This window comes from Psammomys obesus, unplaced genomic scaffold, assembly GCF_907164565.1.
Source record: "Psammomys obesus unplaced genomic scaffold, mPsaObe1.curated_primary_1811, whole genome shotgun sequence".
NCBI lineage: Eukaryota > Metazoa > Chordata > Mammalia > Rodentia > Muridae > Psammomys > Psammomys obesus.
In genome coordinates, this window is record NW_026591598.1 from 6,037,235 (window position 1) to 6,052,618 (window position 15,384).

The window sequence follows — 15,384 nt, forward strand, 5'->3', positions numbered from 1 at the left end:
CTTACTCGCTGAACAGGACTACCTGTAGCCTGGATTTAACTAGCTTTCCAAAGCTAGGCTGTATCGAAAAACATTGTCATACACACAAAAAGGTAAAGAGTTTTCAAGTTATTTTAATTAGAACCTTGATAATCTCCAGCACCCACATGGCAGCTCAGAACTGTCTGTAATTCCTGTTTCAGGGACTCTGATGCCCTCTTCTGGACTCCAAGGGCAATGCATACTTTGGTACACAGACATATAAGCAGGCCACACCCCCGCCCCCAATAAATCTGAAAAATATCCCGCCTTACAATTCCCAGGTCATAATCCCGCACTGAAGGAAGTAAGGGCACCAACTGAAGGTGACCAGAGGCTTGCTGCTTCCCGCCTTGCTGTCCACCAGGCTTGCTCTTAACTTGCTGAGACAACACTGGACCACTTGCCCAAGGGTAGCACCCTCCACAGGTGGATCGGCCTCTACATCAGTCAGGAAAATGCCCTTGTCTACAGGCCAATCTGTTGGAGGCATATTCTCAACTGTGGTTCCTTCTCGTTCCTGTCAAGGTGACAGAAACCTAACCAGCACAGTGATATAGAGGGACACAGGCTTAAAGTACTGGTCCTGTCTATCAGGTTGATTACTATCTTAAGACAAAGTCTATAAAGGAGATCTGAGTTACAACCACAGCCATCTTTTTCATGAATCATTATCATTTAAATACATGCTAAACTACTGTCTACGGAACTTAGATATTTTCTGGAAAAGGAAGAAAGGCTGCTATTTTGAGAAAAACATCTCACAGTATAAATAAAATACCAGAAATTAGAAATTTTAGAAAACCTGAATCAGCCATCTCTAGCTGGATCAATTCTTAATTGTTTAATATTCTGCCGGCATGTATACCAGTAAACCAGAAGAGGGCACCAGATCTCATTATAGATGGTTACGAGCCACCATGTAGTTACTGGAAATTGAATTCAGGTCCTTTGGAAGAGCAGCCAGTGCTCTTAACCTCTGCGCCATCTCTCCAGCCCCTGAAAGCTTTTTTCTTTCTCTCCGATGAGATTGGTGGTGATTTTAAAAATACTTTCTAGTTCAAACTCTGTCATGGATTTAATTTTCTATGGCAGGTAAATGTATAAAAACATCTGATAGTAAAAGTATAAAACCCAATGGGAATTCCACAGCTTCTGTTTTCAATAGCTACTTCCAACTGTACGTAAGTTCACTGAGTTGTATAGTCTTTGGGTCTGGTTGATTTTGGTGTGTGATCTCTCCTTTCATGTATATGAGTGTTCTTTATGTATACAGAGCCTGCATACAAGAAGAGGACAATGGATCACATTATTGATGGTTGTGAGCCACCATGTAGTTGCTGGGAATTGAACTCAGAACCTCTGGAGGAGCAGCCAGTGCTCTTAACCACTGAGCTGTCTCTCTCCAGCCAAGCGATTTTTTTTTTCTAATGAAGTCTAAAATTAAAAAAAATTAACCAATTTAGAAGGATCCTTACAGTCAGTTAAAAATAACTGAGCACAAGTATGAACTGGCCTTAAATACATTAAACATTAGCGAATAGGCCTGTGTTGGACTGGGATGATTGTCTCCAGAACTTTTTGTTTCTAAACTAAAGTGTGGAAATAATGCTTATTAAATATGTCTTAATAGTTTTCTGTAACAAATCTCTTTGTAACAATATTTTAAATGTCAATTTCAAAGTTATCCTTCATTTTGTTTCACTAAGTAAAAAAAAAAAAATTAGTATTAAAGATACTAAATCATTGATTAAAAAAAAAAAGAAACCTTAAATATGACTTAAAATGTTGGGACTTCAGCTGAGTGTAGTGGCGTAGGCCTTTAATCCCAGCACTAAGGAGGTAGGCCGACCTCTGTGAGTTGAGGCCAGCCTGGTCTACAGAGTGAATTCCAGAGCAGCCAGGGCTACACAGAGAAACCACCGGGAGAAACCTAAAAGATGCTGTGGAGTGTGAAGTTTAAGGAACTACAGAGATGGCTCAGTGGTTAGGAACCCCAGCTGCTCTTCCACAGGAACTGGCTCAGTTCCCAGCACCCACATGTTGGTTCACAACTACCCGTAACTACAGCTCCAGGGATCCAATGTTTTATTCTGATTTTCCCAGGCACCAGGCAGGCATGTGGTACACACACATGCAGGCAAAAACATTCATACGTGCAAATAAATCTTACAAGTCTCCAAAAAACACGTTATTACTATGAATCATGATGGTCTCTCCCAGTCTAAGCATGACTACCATCAACCAATCCACAATTTCTAACAACTATCTATCATCTATCTATGTATGTGAATATATATACATATATATGAATAAATATTCCCGAGGAGGCCCAAGTTGTTTCCTATTTCTGTTCATACCTGATCGTCACACCTTAAATAAACAACTTACACAGCAAATTCCTTCTCAAATGAGTCTTTTTCAATGCCTGTGACGTGTAGCAAAGCTAGTAATGTGTGTATATGCTAACCATAGCAACACAGGGCCTTAACTTCGCAGGGACTCAGTTTCCTCAAAACCAAAAGAAAAGGTCTGCATCAGGTGATCTCTAATGTCCCTTCCAGTTTATGAGTCTGCAGAAAGAGAAAGGCTGAAGAGAGTGACCTACAACTTATAGCCAAGAGAAACATTGTCATTAGACATAGTATAGTAGGAGAGAAAAGCAAAGACAGAGAACTGTGGACGTTTTGGTTTGTGATATGTAAATGTTTTTGTTCTAGTCCCAAGTGGGGAATTTTAGTTTGTCCTGTTAATTGTCTTGTGTGGAGCGTGGTCTTTGCCAGCTGGAATTAGTTGAATTCTGAGGACTTGGAGGGGTATAAATATGATAGCCCAGGCTGGAGAGATGGCTCAGTGGTTAAGAGCACTGGCTGTTCTTTCAGAGGTCCTGAGTTCAATTCCCAGCAACTGCATGGTGGCTCACAACCATCTATGATGAGATCTGGCGCCCTCTTCTGATAGATATGTAATAAATAAATATGATAGCCCAGAGGAAGAGGGCATGGTGGCTTGGAGGAGGACTCCCTGCTGCTGGTTCGTCCTGTTGCTGTGTTTGCTGGTGACCTGGCCCTCTGGATTTCCTGATGACAGATACTGGTATTGCCCCCAAAAATCCTATGACCCACCCAGCAGGAGGAAGTAAAGAGGGCTACGTCCCCACTCCCTACAACCTTCTTTTTCTCCTACCCGAGGTTGGGGGTTGGAAGGGAGGTATAAGCTATAAGGAGCCCCCAAGTGAAGTAGTGTTTGAAAAACTAGTGCCTACAGGAGGGCTGGAAAGGTGGCACGGCAGTCAAGAGCACTGGGAGCTCTTGCAGAGGACCTGGGTTCAATTTCCAGAAACCCACACGGGTGGCTCACAACCGTAAATCCAGTTTCAAGAGATCAAATCCCTCTGGCCTCTGTAGGAACCAGGCATGCACAGACATACAGGTAAACACTCACACATGAAATAAAATACACAGCCTTTGAAAAAAGAAAAAGAAAAGCAAGAGCAAAGATAAAGTTAAGCAGAGTTCCAGAAAATCGGACCTGAAACAAAAGACAACATCGAAGTGCCAGCCAAGTCAGGAACTGAAGCACTCTCCTACAAAGGCCTGTGGCCTATTCAGTAAGTGTGGGTAGGGTAGCCTGGTGGCACACACCTGTAGAGTTCCAGACTTGGAAAGCAAGCAGAGGCAGGAGATCTCTGTGAGTTGAAGTCCTGCCTGCTCTCCTGGCTAGCCAGAGGCTACACAGTGAGACCCTGTCTCAAAACAAAACAAAACTCCAAGGGAATTGGGAACAAACAAGAGAAAATATCTTGAGTAAGTGCCTGACTGAAAAAAAAAAAAAAAAAGTAACGTACCATATCCACGTTCTGAGCAGACAACATACGATTGAATACTCGCAACTCTCATATTTATTTAGCAAAACAAACAAATGCTAAGGAAGAAATTCTCAGTGCATTTGTGCCCTTGCACGTATCTGAAAACCCCTCAACAACCGAAACTACTTGTGAGTGATCCTAAAGAACTGGAAACAGAAGCAAACCAACACTCTGACCGGGATCTACATCTGTGCAGCAAAGGAAAAGGGCATCATTAGCTACAGCCCGAGAGACAGTCCCAGATGCTCCAGGTAACCCGGAAACCTCCGGCACCTGGACGAAAATGGCCTCTTGCTAAAGCAATATACCTGTGGCCAAGCTTGATGAGCTGAGTTGGATCACTAGGACTCACACTGTGTTGTGGAGAGCTGCTTGTTAAGCTGCTTTGTTATGTTTTCACCTGGGGAAGTAGTCTTTGAAAAAAGGTTAGGCAGTTCCACCCCTTTTTCCATTTGTATTGATGTTACTTGCTTGCTTTGCCTTTAAATAATGAACCTTGGAATAAACCTGTGCTGCTTCAATCAGATTGACAGCCCTCTCAAGCCTATACCGTGTGAAAAGTGATTTGTCCTCACTCCCCACTCAGGTACTGTTGGACTCTTGCAGGCAGGCTCCTGCAGATTGGCACCTGAACAGGGACCTGGGATATGGGGAAGCAGTGAAGGACACCACAGTGTTTACGAGCCCAGATCATAAAGAGGCGCGGTGAGTAAAATTGAGAGTAAAAATGGGACAGGGCAGTAGTGTCATATATTCTGCATGGTCTTTAATTAGAGAAAGTCTGTTTCTGTGGTTCGAGACAAAGAAAGTGAAACTTTCAGGGTCAGAGAAAGAGGAAAAAGAAACAGGAGACTTCGAGACAAAATAAGATTAAACCATCAGCCCCTCCTAAAGAGTTCTATGTTTCTTCTGATGATGAGAATTCTTTGTTAGAAGGAGACTCTGAGGATGACTTAGATCCTGATGAGGTTGCAGAGCTGGAGATTCTGAGAGATATCCTCTGATTCAGGCTATGAGTGTTAAAAAAACTTGAGCCTTGCCAAAAGAAAATTAAGAAGTTGGAATGGGGTTTGGAGGAAATAAACAGAAAAAATGGAGAATTAACGATTAGGGGAAATGAGGCTCAATCCCTCACTCCAACTCCCTCATTGATTACAGGCTTGGATCCTCCTAGGATGGCTACAGTTGCTATAGCTCAAAACAGGAGTGGACCTTTTCCTTTGTCCACTGCGTTAGCAACTGTATCCCCGTTACAAGCTTCTTTACAACAAGCTATGCAGAAAGGAGAAGATATAACTGAGTTTTATGGTTTTCCAGTTTTAGAACAACCTGACAGTCAGGGTAATAGGGCGAGAGTCCATGCTCCTATTTCTTTGAAACAAAAAAATTAAAAACTGTATGCTCTCAATATGGTCCTACAGCACCTTTTACTCAAGCTTTGTTAGAATTCTTGTCTTCTGAGGCCCTCTGCCCAGGGGACTGGAAGCAATAAGCAAGAGCATGTTTATCAGGAGGAGATTATTTATTATGGAAATCAGATTTTGCAGAGCATTGTCAAGTTACAGCTGAACTCAATCGAGCTCAAGGAGTTCCTATAACTTATAACATGCTTGCCAGGGAAGGAACCTATAGAGAAACAGGGAAACAATTGGATTTTGATGTGGCAGTTTATGCAAAAGTGAATGCTGCTGCCTGAAAGGCCTGGAATAAACTTCTGCAAACAGGTAGACAGGTGGAGGATTTGTCTAAAATCTGTCAGGGACCTGATGAGTTATTTCAAGATTTTGTGGCAAGATTAATGCAAGCAGCAAGCAGACTTACAGGCGATGAAAATTCTGGATTATTACTGGTAAAACAATTGGCTTATGAGAATGCTAACAGCACCTGCCAAGCAGCTTTGAGACCCTTTAGGAAGAAAGGAGATATTTCTGACGATATTAGGCTATGTTCTGACATTGGGCTGTCTTGTACTAAAGGAGTAGCTGTGGCTGCCACCCTACAAGGAAAGACTATTAAGGAGGCATTATTTCAGCAACAGAAAGGCCCAGAGAAGGAGTACCAGGAAGTTGTTACGGCTGTGGGACTTCAAAGAAAAAATTGTCCTAATAATGCTATAAGAAAGAAGGAAATGAGAAGAAACCTGGTTGTTGGTATAATGTTCTTTTGAAATGTATACACCTGACCCTTGTTCATTCAAATGCTGATTTCTCCCCCACCCCCAACTTTCTGGTTTCAATCTGGATATTGCATTCTGATACTTATTCTAAGCATCCTGTCTCAACTTTGTGTAAACAGGCCAAAATAAAGCAACTAGCCACAATGTTGAGCAAGGAGAGGAGCCAGAGGGCAGGAAATGAGTTGGAGGAAAAAAGGGTGAGAGAGAGCTGGGAGAGAGCTAGAGGACAGATCATGGAACTACATGGATATGGACTGGACATAATATTTCACAAAACGCAAGTATAATGGGTAAAATCTAAATGTTAGGAAACTATGAGGGCTTGGAGGCTTAGGAGGGAGTAACTATTGCCCAGCATTGTGTTCTAGGTTAACTAAATAAACCCAGGCTCTGTGTGGTGATTTGGTTATACAGCTGTGTAGGATTAACAGCAAGCTTTACTAAAAGATGTATCAACAGTAAATATTAATCGACACAACAAATGGCACCCAACTAATCCAAGTATCCACACCCTTTAAATCACACTTTATCATAATTTGGTGGGGGGAATAAGCTCCCAGTGATACAAACCAAACTTAAAACCTAAAAACTCCCAGGTCAATTACTATCTCTTTAAGAGAGACTCTTAAACCCACCCAGGAGCAAAAGACAGCCTCCCGTGGGCAGACCTGAGACTTTCATAACAAAACTGGCTGCTGCTGCAGTTTAACTGAGGGGTAAACAAGCATGGCTCCTTTATACTGTGGCCCAACTGGCTCAGCTCAACAGCCATGGCAGGAAAGAAAGAAACTGGAGGCAGACAAACCTCTAGACAGAGTTTGGCCTAAAGTGCATCTATAATAAAAAAATTGCCATGGCAGAGGGTGTTTTAATCCCTTTTGGCTTCATTTTGGCTGTCATGGTCATGGATCTGGTTGCAATATGTTTAACGGTGATGGTTCTTCTCCATACCTTCTCTGAGAAAGTTCAAGGAGAAAATGGGGAAAAAAAAAACCAAGGATTAGAATATTAGTTACAGATAAGAAAAAGGGCACTCTTCCTAATAATTAGATTAATAATGGCTAAAATTCAAAGCTCTCTGGCTGCAAGATATTTGTCAGCTCTTTCTGGTAAGGGTCTGCCAATCCACTGAAACATCAAAAAATAACCAACTGGGCTTTGTTTGTTACAGTGTAAATTGGCACAACTGACCCCAAACTTAAAATTTTCTTGTCTCTTTGTTTGATTTTCATTTAAAGGCTTTGAGTTACAATGATACTGATTTGAAGAAAAAAATTATATATATATAATATAAAATAATAAATATAAATATATATATATATATATTTGAACAAGTTGGTGAAGGCACATGCCTTTCTTCCCAACACAAAGTAAAATAAAAAAAGAAACAGGTAGATCTCTGAGTTCTGCATCAAGCTAATTTACATAATAAAAGCCAGGATGGCAACTCCTGCTGTTTAGCCATTTTCAGAGATAGCCTAAGATTCAAAATGACAAAATTTTCCTTATAGTTACCATATGAATTCTTTTTTCTTAATAATAGATGTTATGTCCTTACTGATATAAAGGTGGGATTCACATAATTTTTAGGTTTATATAAAGAGAGATAATGTCACACTGCTCTGAAAACTGCCTTATCCTTTTAAACATGAGACATTTTCGTGGGGGGAAAAATGTTGGTTATGCCTATGTAAAAAAGACACAAGAGGCTTACAGATGGAAAAGTATACGCCAGCCTAGTTTAGTTCTAAAAACTCAAAAATTGTATTCATATGTTTAAAAAACAAAATAATTGTCCATCCCATATAAAAAAGAGAGCAAGCCAAAGAATACCCAAAACCAATGTAAAAACCCAGATATAAGATGCCTAGGATATACTTAAATGCTAAAGGTAAGAGAGTTTATATGCTAATATTAAGACAGTTTATATATATAAAGTTTGTCTACAAAGGCATAACTGCCCAGTCTGTATAAAAAGGGGGCAAGACAAAAAATAGCCACTATCAGTGTAAAGCCCAGGTACAAGATGCCTAGGGTATGCTTAAATGCTAAAGGTAAGGAGGGAGTTTAAATAAAGTTTGGCTATAAAGGCTTAACTGCCCGTTCTATATATATATATATATATATGTATATATATATATATATATATGGATAGGGCAAATAGCTACAACATATATAAAAACCTACACCTAAACCTCTAAATAGGTACAAGATACCTATAGTATGCTTATATTCTAAATTAAATAGAAAACATGCGTTTTCTATTGTTCAAGGCAACCAGCTTGTCTCTCTAATGGGAGGCTTCTCTTAGGGAAATATGTAGCAGCTTGGCCTAATACAACAGGCACGCAAGAGCCCCAAAAGATATTTTAATCTATCCAATATTGTTTTGATTTCAACATGATGATTGTATGTTCAATAATAATGGTAACATATTGCTGATCCCTTTACATGGGAACAACTTTTTTTTTAAAGATTTATTTTATTTATTTATTACATATATACCAGAAGAGGGCATCAGATCTCATTATAGATGGTTATGAGCCACCATGTGGTTGCTGGGAATTGAACTCAGGACCTCTAGTAAGAGCAGACAATGCTCTTAACTGCTGAGCCATCTCTCCAACCGGGAACAACTCTGAAACTGACTGAGAGATTAAAAAAAAAATCTCTTCAGCCAGAACTCCAACAATACTTGGCCAATAAATCCTTGGCTATATCCTCAAAATGTATTATGCTAACCTTTTAATTTGCATAGATAAAATTGGCTTACAGTTTAGTTTCATCCTGCACATCTCATATACTTATAATTTTAGAACTCTATAATGTTTGTGAAAAATCACATTTGCAGAACAAAAGAACTGGACACCAGAGATGCTGGATCAAACTTGACAGGATTCATTCTTCAGCATACTAAGACATTGACACATCTGTTCCTGCATCTTGCATGTTCCAGCATTCTCTTTGTTCCTGCCTCAACTGCTTCAATTGCTATTTCTCATCAAAGCCTGCTCCCGAAAGAACTTTGAAGAAAGCTATTAATCTTAATTGGTTCAGCATTTTAGACTGTTCCAAACAGGACTGTTATTAAGCCTAAAATTTCTCAACAATCAAAGACTGGACCACATATGTTATTGCTTGCTTAATTAACCAATTTTTCCCAATTTTCTTTAGGCCCTACAACAGGATTTGTACTTGTTCAAAATGTCAGCTAGAAGAAATCCATGAGAACGATGTCCAATTTTCCTTAAAAGGGGTTAGGTATGTTTTTCTGTGGCTACGAATTTTTGTTGTCATTGGGAGATGTTTAGAAATTATTAATGGTCTTAATCAGAGTGAAACAAGGTTAGACTGAGGGATTTCTCTCTCTTCCTTTTTATACCTTTCTTAGCTAAGGAGAAGAAGGGTTAAAAAGAAAAATAGGAGTATACAGGGATATCTTATAGGAATAAGAAAAAAAGGTAGATTATTGAATCTACTCAACTTTGGGTTTTATTTGTTATTCTCAAATAAGGTTAATTTTAACTCTGGTATAGGATTTTGCATATTGATGCAAAAACAAGTATTTTTGATACATTGGTATAAACTTTAGTATATTGATACAAATTCAAGGTTACTTCCAATACTTTTAAACTGCTATTAAAAACAGGTTAGGGCATTAGGTAACGCAAGTTAATTGCTAGTTATTCAGCTCATAGTCATGTCAGACACTAGTCTACTTTATCACAGGAGTACACATTCTAGGTTTAACAGATAGATATTATTTTGTAGATACATCGATTATATAAAGATAGGTAGTCTTCACAAACTTCAGAGACCTACAGAATATGGCATTTAAAAGTGTCTTTATTTTAAAGATTCCTGGACAATGAGCAAGTCATTTCCTGGCAGCACCCCACCAGCCTGAAAGAAGATAATGATCACCAAAGAACCTCCATCTGGAGATGGCTTCAAATGTGGCAGACGAGCCACTTGGGTAAAGAAAATATCCTCGCTTCACAAAAAATTCTGCCAAAAATGGGTAAACTTAAATGCAGGACAAGTCGATGCTGAACTCTGCCAAAACAGGGTAAGCAAGTCCTAAATAGTTTCTGCTTCACATTTATGTCTGTCAAATATTCTAAGCCAGAAGGCTAAATATGATGCTCCAACGTTATAAAGAGTTATGGGTGACTGTTCAGGCAGCAAACTGTCTCTGTCAAATTTTTATTTTTTGGAAGCTGCTAACATGTACTTCCTTTTTACTCTAATAAATAATTTTATTCCTTCTCAAGTCTCTGATGGGTTGAAGACCAAAAAGTTATAGTGTCACAATTAAGCTTGAGTTGTTTAGAAGTTAAGAAATCCTTTCATATAGGAAATACCAATAAGGATAAAAATTAATTTAGGTATAGAACTTTAAACTTGTCAAGATAGATAAGATAATCAGATATTTTCTCCTAAGTTTCTAAATTCACATGGACTGGACACTGCACATGTAGATTTTACCTAACGGTTTTCATAATTATTGTATTGAAAGAAAAGGAGGCTTTTATTGGACTTAAAGGGGGAAATGTTGGTATAATGTTCTTTTGAAATGTATACACCTGACCCTTGTTCATTCAAATGCTGATTTCTCCCCCCCCACGCCAATTCTCTGGTTTCATTCTGGACATTGCATTCTGATACTTATTCTAAGCATCCTGTCTCAACTTTGTGTAAACAGGCCAAAATAAAGCAACTAGCCACAGTGTTGAGCAACAAGAGGGGAGGAGCCAGAGGATAGGATGAGTGGGGGGGAAAAAGGGCCAGAGAAGGCTAGGAGAGAGAGCTGGAGGACAGATCTTGGAACTACGTGGATATGGACTGGACATAATATTTCACAAAAAGCAAGTATAATGGGTAAAATCTAAGTGTTAGGAAACTATGAGGGCTTGGAGGCTTAGGAGGGAGTAACTATTGCCCAGCATTGTGTTCTAGGTTAACTAAATAAACCCAGGCTCTGTGTGGTGATTTGGTTATACAGCTGTTTAGGATTAACAACAAGCTTTACTAAAAGATATATCACTAGTAAATATTAATCGACACCTACAACATCTGGTCTATGCCCAGATGTAAAAGAGGAAAGCATTGGGCTAATGAATGTAGGTCTAAAAGAAAACCCTTTAATGCAGGGAAACGGGAGGAGGGGCCAGCCCCGGGCCCCACAACAATATTATGGGGTGCTACAGAACTTTGTCCCTCAGCCAGAAAATCCATTCAGGACCTCTGTAGAGCAACCAAAGGTAGCACAGGACTGGACCTCAGTTCCTCCACCTACACAGTATTAACTCCTGAAATGGGAATGCAGACCCTACCTAAAGGAGTTTATGGTCCTAGGGGGACTGTAGGGTTATTACTAGGAAGAAGTAATACTACTATGCTGGGAATTTTAGTAGCTTCTGGAGTAATTGATGCTGATTTTGAAGGGGAGATAAAATTATGACACACTCTCCAAATGGAATTTCTGTAATGTTTTTGTACCCTATGTGTACCAAACCCAAAAATTCACCATGGTTATGAGTACACAGCTATTTTCCATAGAAGCTTTCATGATCAAGGATTATTTTCCTTGTCAGTGGTTAAATGGAAGCCTGAAAATGCTTGGATTCGTCACAGGACACATACTAAGGGTTTCTTCTTGATCATCTGGATATGAATTTGCTGGAGCAAAGAATGGTTGATATGGGCCTGTGTCACAAATATACAAGAATGTATAGATATGGGAGCCATCACTAAGGTCCCAAAAGGAAATGCTCTTCATTAGTAGGTCAAGAAAAATTCTCACTCTGTGCAACCAAGAGTTCACAACGAGCAAAGTCATGGGCTCAGTGCTGGCAGCATAGACCTCTCTATTTCTCACACCCACAGTCCAGAAGCCTTCTTCTTCTGACAGTTTAATTGGTTCTTTTTGATTAATGGACTCTTTGCAAATGCCTATATCCCACGTGGCAGTGGTTATGACAGAATGAAAGAGGAGGTTTGAGGATACTGTAGACTCTTATACTGTAGTTACAAAGAGCCACTGAGGCCAGGCAGTATGGGGAGGAGTTGAAACCCCTACAAGGAGACCTGGAGAGGCCACTACATGAAACTGTGAAAATAATATCTAAGTCGCGATGGAGACCCGGAAATCTCAGGGCGTGAGAACCATGGGATATACACCAAAGAAAGCTGTATGTGGGCCAGCAGGTAAAGAAACTTTGTGTTAAGCCTAACAACTTGAGTTGTCCCCCTAGAACCCACATGGTGGAAGGAGAGAACCAATTCCTGAAAGTTGTCCTCTGACTTCCACTTGTATTCTGGGACATGCACATGTTCCCCCAATAAATAAATAAAGTTAAGGAGGGGGTCCCTATAGATGTCACAGTAGGCAAGGAAACCAACTGTGAAGAGGTGAGAATGAAAACATGGTTCAGATTGACTTTATCAACCTGGATCAAACTTCAGGCAGTCTGATGCCAGGCAGTTCATTGCCATCATATTTAAAACAGGGTACAGTTTGGGAAAGGTTTCCAGGCAACAACCATTTCAATCCAAGTGCACAATGAAGTTTAAGCTGTAAGGACATAGAAAGTCCTTGCGAAGTACATGTGACCGTGAGGGTGGGTTCTAGATGGCTAAAAGTCCTAGGATCTTGGGTGATCTCTTTTGGAGATAGAAGAGAAGTCAGCATGCTATAAAGTACATATGACATCCTTTAAGGATGGGTTCTTACATGGGAGCTAAAGATAAAGGTCTAGGGAGGGAGAGTCTGGGATAAATATTTTGGGTATACCTCCACAGATAGCAAAAAGGTCTGCAGGTCATTAACAATACCCACTCCCAGTTTTCTAGATGAGAAAACAGGCATGTTTTCTCCTCCATTGAGAGGCCCCTGCATGTTTAACATTCTTATTTTCCCTAGTGATCTATAGGCAGAAAGACATTTGTGTCACAAAAAAAAAGGTAAGGAAGAAAGAAAGAAAATTAGCTGTGTAGTGGTGGCAGTGTAGAACTTTCATCCCAGCAGACACAGACAGATCTCTGTGAGTTTGAGGCCAGCCTGGTCAACAAAGCAACTCCAGGACAGCCAGGGTTACACAGACAAACCCTGTCTTAAAAAAATAAACACAAACAAACACTCCCCCCTCCCAAAAAAAGTAAAGCAAAGCGGTCTGCATGGAGTGGACCTTGCTCAGCAAAGAGGTGTGTTCTATTGGCAACAGCACTGGAGGGGCGGGTCTACCTAAGTTCCTGGAGTCCAGATGAGTCCATCAAGATCCCCAGATGCCAGACATGGAGCTTCAGGACTTGGTGTTTGCCCTGCTGGGTTTTGGACTGGTGTTGCAGGGTGTTTTTGTATACTGTGTATACAAATGCTAATTTCTGTGCACAGAGGCCTGGTTATAGTCTGAACGTTGGCGTTGCCATCATTATGAAGTACCTCCTGTCTTGATATGCTGTAAACAGTGTTCTCCATCACCTTTTGATTACTAAAGAGCTGAGCAGCCAATAGCTGGGCAAAGGAGGATAAGGAGGGACTTCCAATCTTAGTGAGGAGGTCTTAGGTGGGGACTATACCCATATTTTCATATAGTATATATATGTATCCATATATACACATATATATTATATATAGTATACATACTTAAAAGGTTTGTTTCCCTTTTAAAATTTGGCTTATGGGGCTGGAGAGATTGCTCAATGCTTAATGCTCAATGCTGTCTGCTCTTCCAGAGGTTGTGAGTTCATTTCCCAGCAACCACATGGTGGCTCACAACCATCTATAATAGGATCTGATCTCTTTTGGCACGCAGGTATACATGCAGATCGGGTACTCATACACTAAATAAATGAAATGAAATCTTAATAATAAAAATAATAAAAAATGGCTTATGCTGGGCATGGTGGCACATGCCTTTAATCTCAGCGGAGGCAGAGGCAGGTGGATCATTGTGAGTTCAAGGCCAGCTTGGTCTACAAAGTGAGTCCAGGACAGCCAAGGCTACACAGAAACTCTGTCTTGGAAAACAAAACAAACAAACAAAAAGTTATTTAGGGAATGATAGCACACACCTTTAATTTCAGCGCTTGCTGGATCTCTGAGAGTTCGAGGTCAGCCTGGACTACATAGTTCCAGGACAGCTAGATCTATGTCTCAAAAATTAAAAGTAGGTCTGAGTATTTAGTATATATGTGCACCGAATGTGTGCCTGGTGCCATGGAGGCCAGCCAGAAGGAGTCATCAGTTTTTCAGAAACTGCAGTTAACAATTGTGGGCAACCATGTTGGTGCTGGGAATTAAATCTGGCTGTTCTGAGCCTTCTCTCCAACCCCCAACTACTTAAAAAAAAAAAAAAAGAAAACCATTGAATCGTCTCTCTAGCCATAACGTATGTTTTAATTATAAATGTCATTGCATTTACAATATACACTGAGAATATTCTCAACCATATTCTTTGATGCAGGGTCTCTCAGTCAATCCCAGAACTTGCCAATATGGCTAGTCTCCTGATTACACTAGAAACCTTCCTTTTGAGACTTTTCCTCTGCTGAGTAAGCACCTTATTTGCAAAGCCACAGGCCCACCTACTCACCCCTCCACTTTGACATCTTACATTATTGCTGTATACAGTCTTGGCTTTCCCTCTCTCTTTTTCCTTTCCTTTCCCCTTTCATCTCCTTTTGTCTCCTCTCCTCTCCTCTCCTCTCCTCTCCCTTTCTTTCTTTTCTTTTCCCTAGACAGGGTTTCTCTGCATACTCCTGGCTGTCCTGGAACTTCCTTGCAGACCAGAGATCTCACTGTCTCTGCCTCTGCCTCCAAGTGCTTGGTCTGAAGGGCTCTGCCACCACTTCCCCAGTTGCTTCTTCCTCTTTTTAGGAGATTTAAAAAGGCAGCCAGGCCCGGTGTCACACGCCTGTAGTCCTAGCACTCTGGGAGGCAGAGGCAGGTGGATCTCTGTGAATTCGAGGCCAGCCTGGTCTACAAAGCAAGTCCAGGATAGCCAGGGATACACAGAGGAACCTAGTTTCTCAGAACCAACAAGAAATAAAGTAAAAAATTGTGGGAGTGGAGAGACGGTTCAGCTGTTAACAGCGCTGACTGTTCTTCTGAAGAAATCCTAAGCGCCACATGGCAGCTCACAACTGTAATTCCAGTTCACACAGACATAAATGCAGACAGAACACCAATGTACATAGCAGCCATTTAAAATATTTTGCATGGGAATTTTTCTTTTTTGGAGACTATAAATTGAACCTAGGGGAGTCTTTTTTTTCTTTCTTTCTTTCTTTCTTTCTTTCTTTCTTTCTTTCTTTCTTT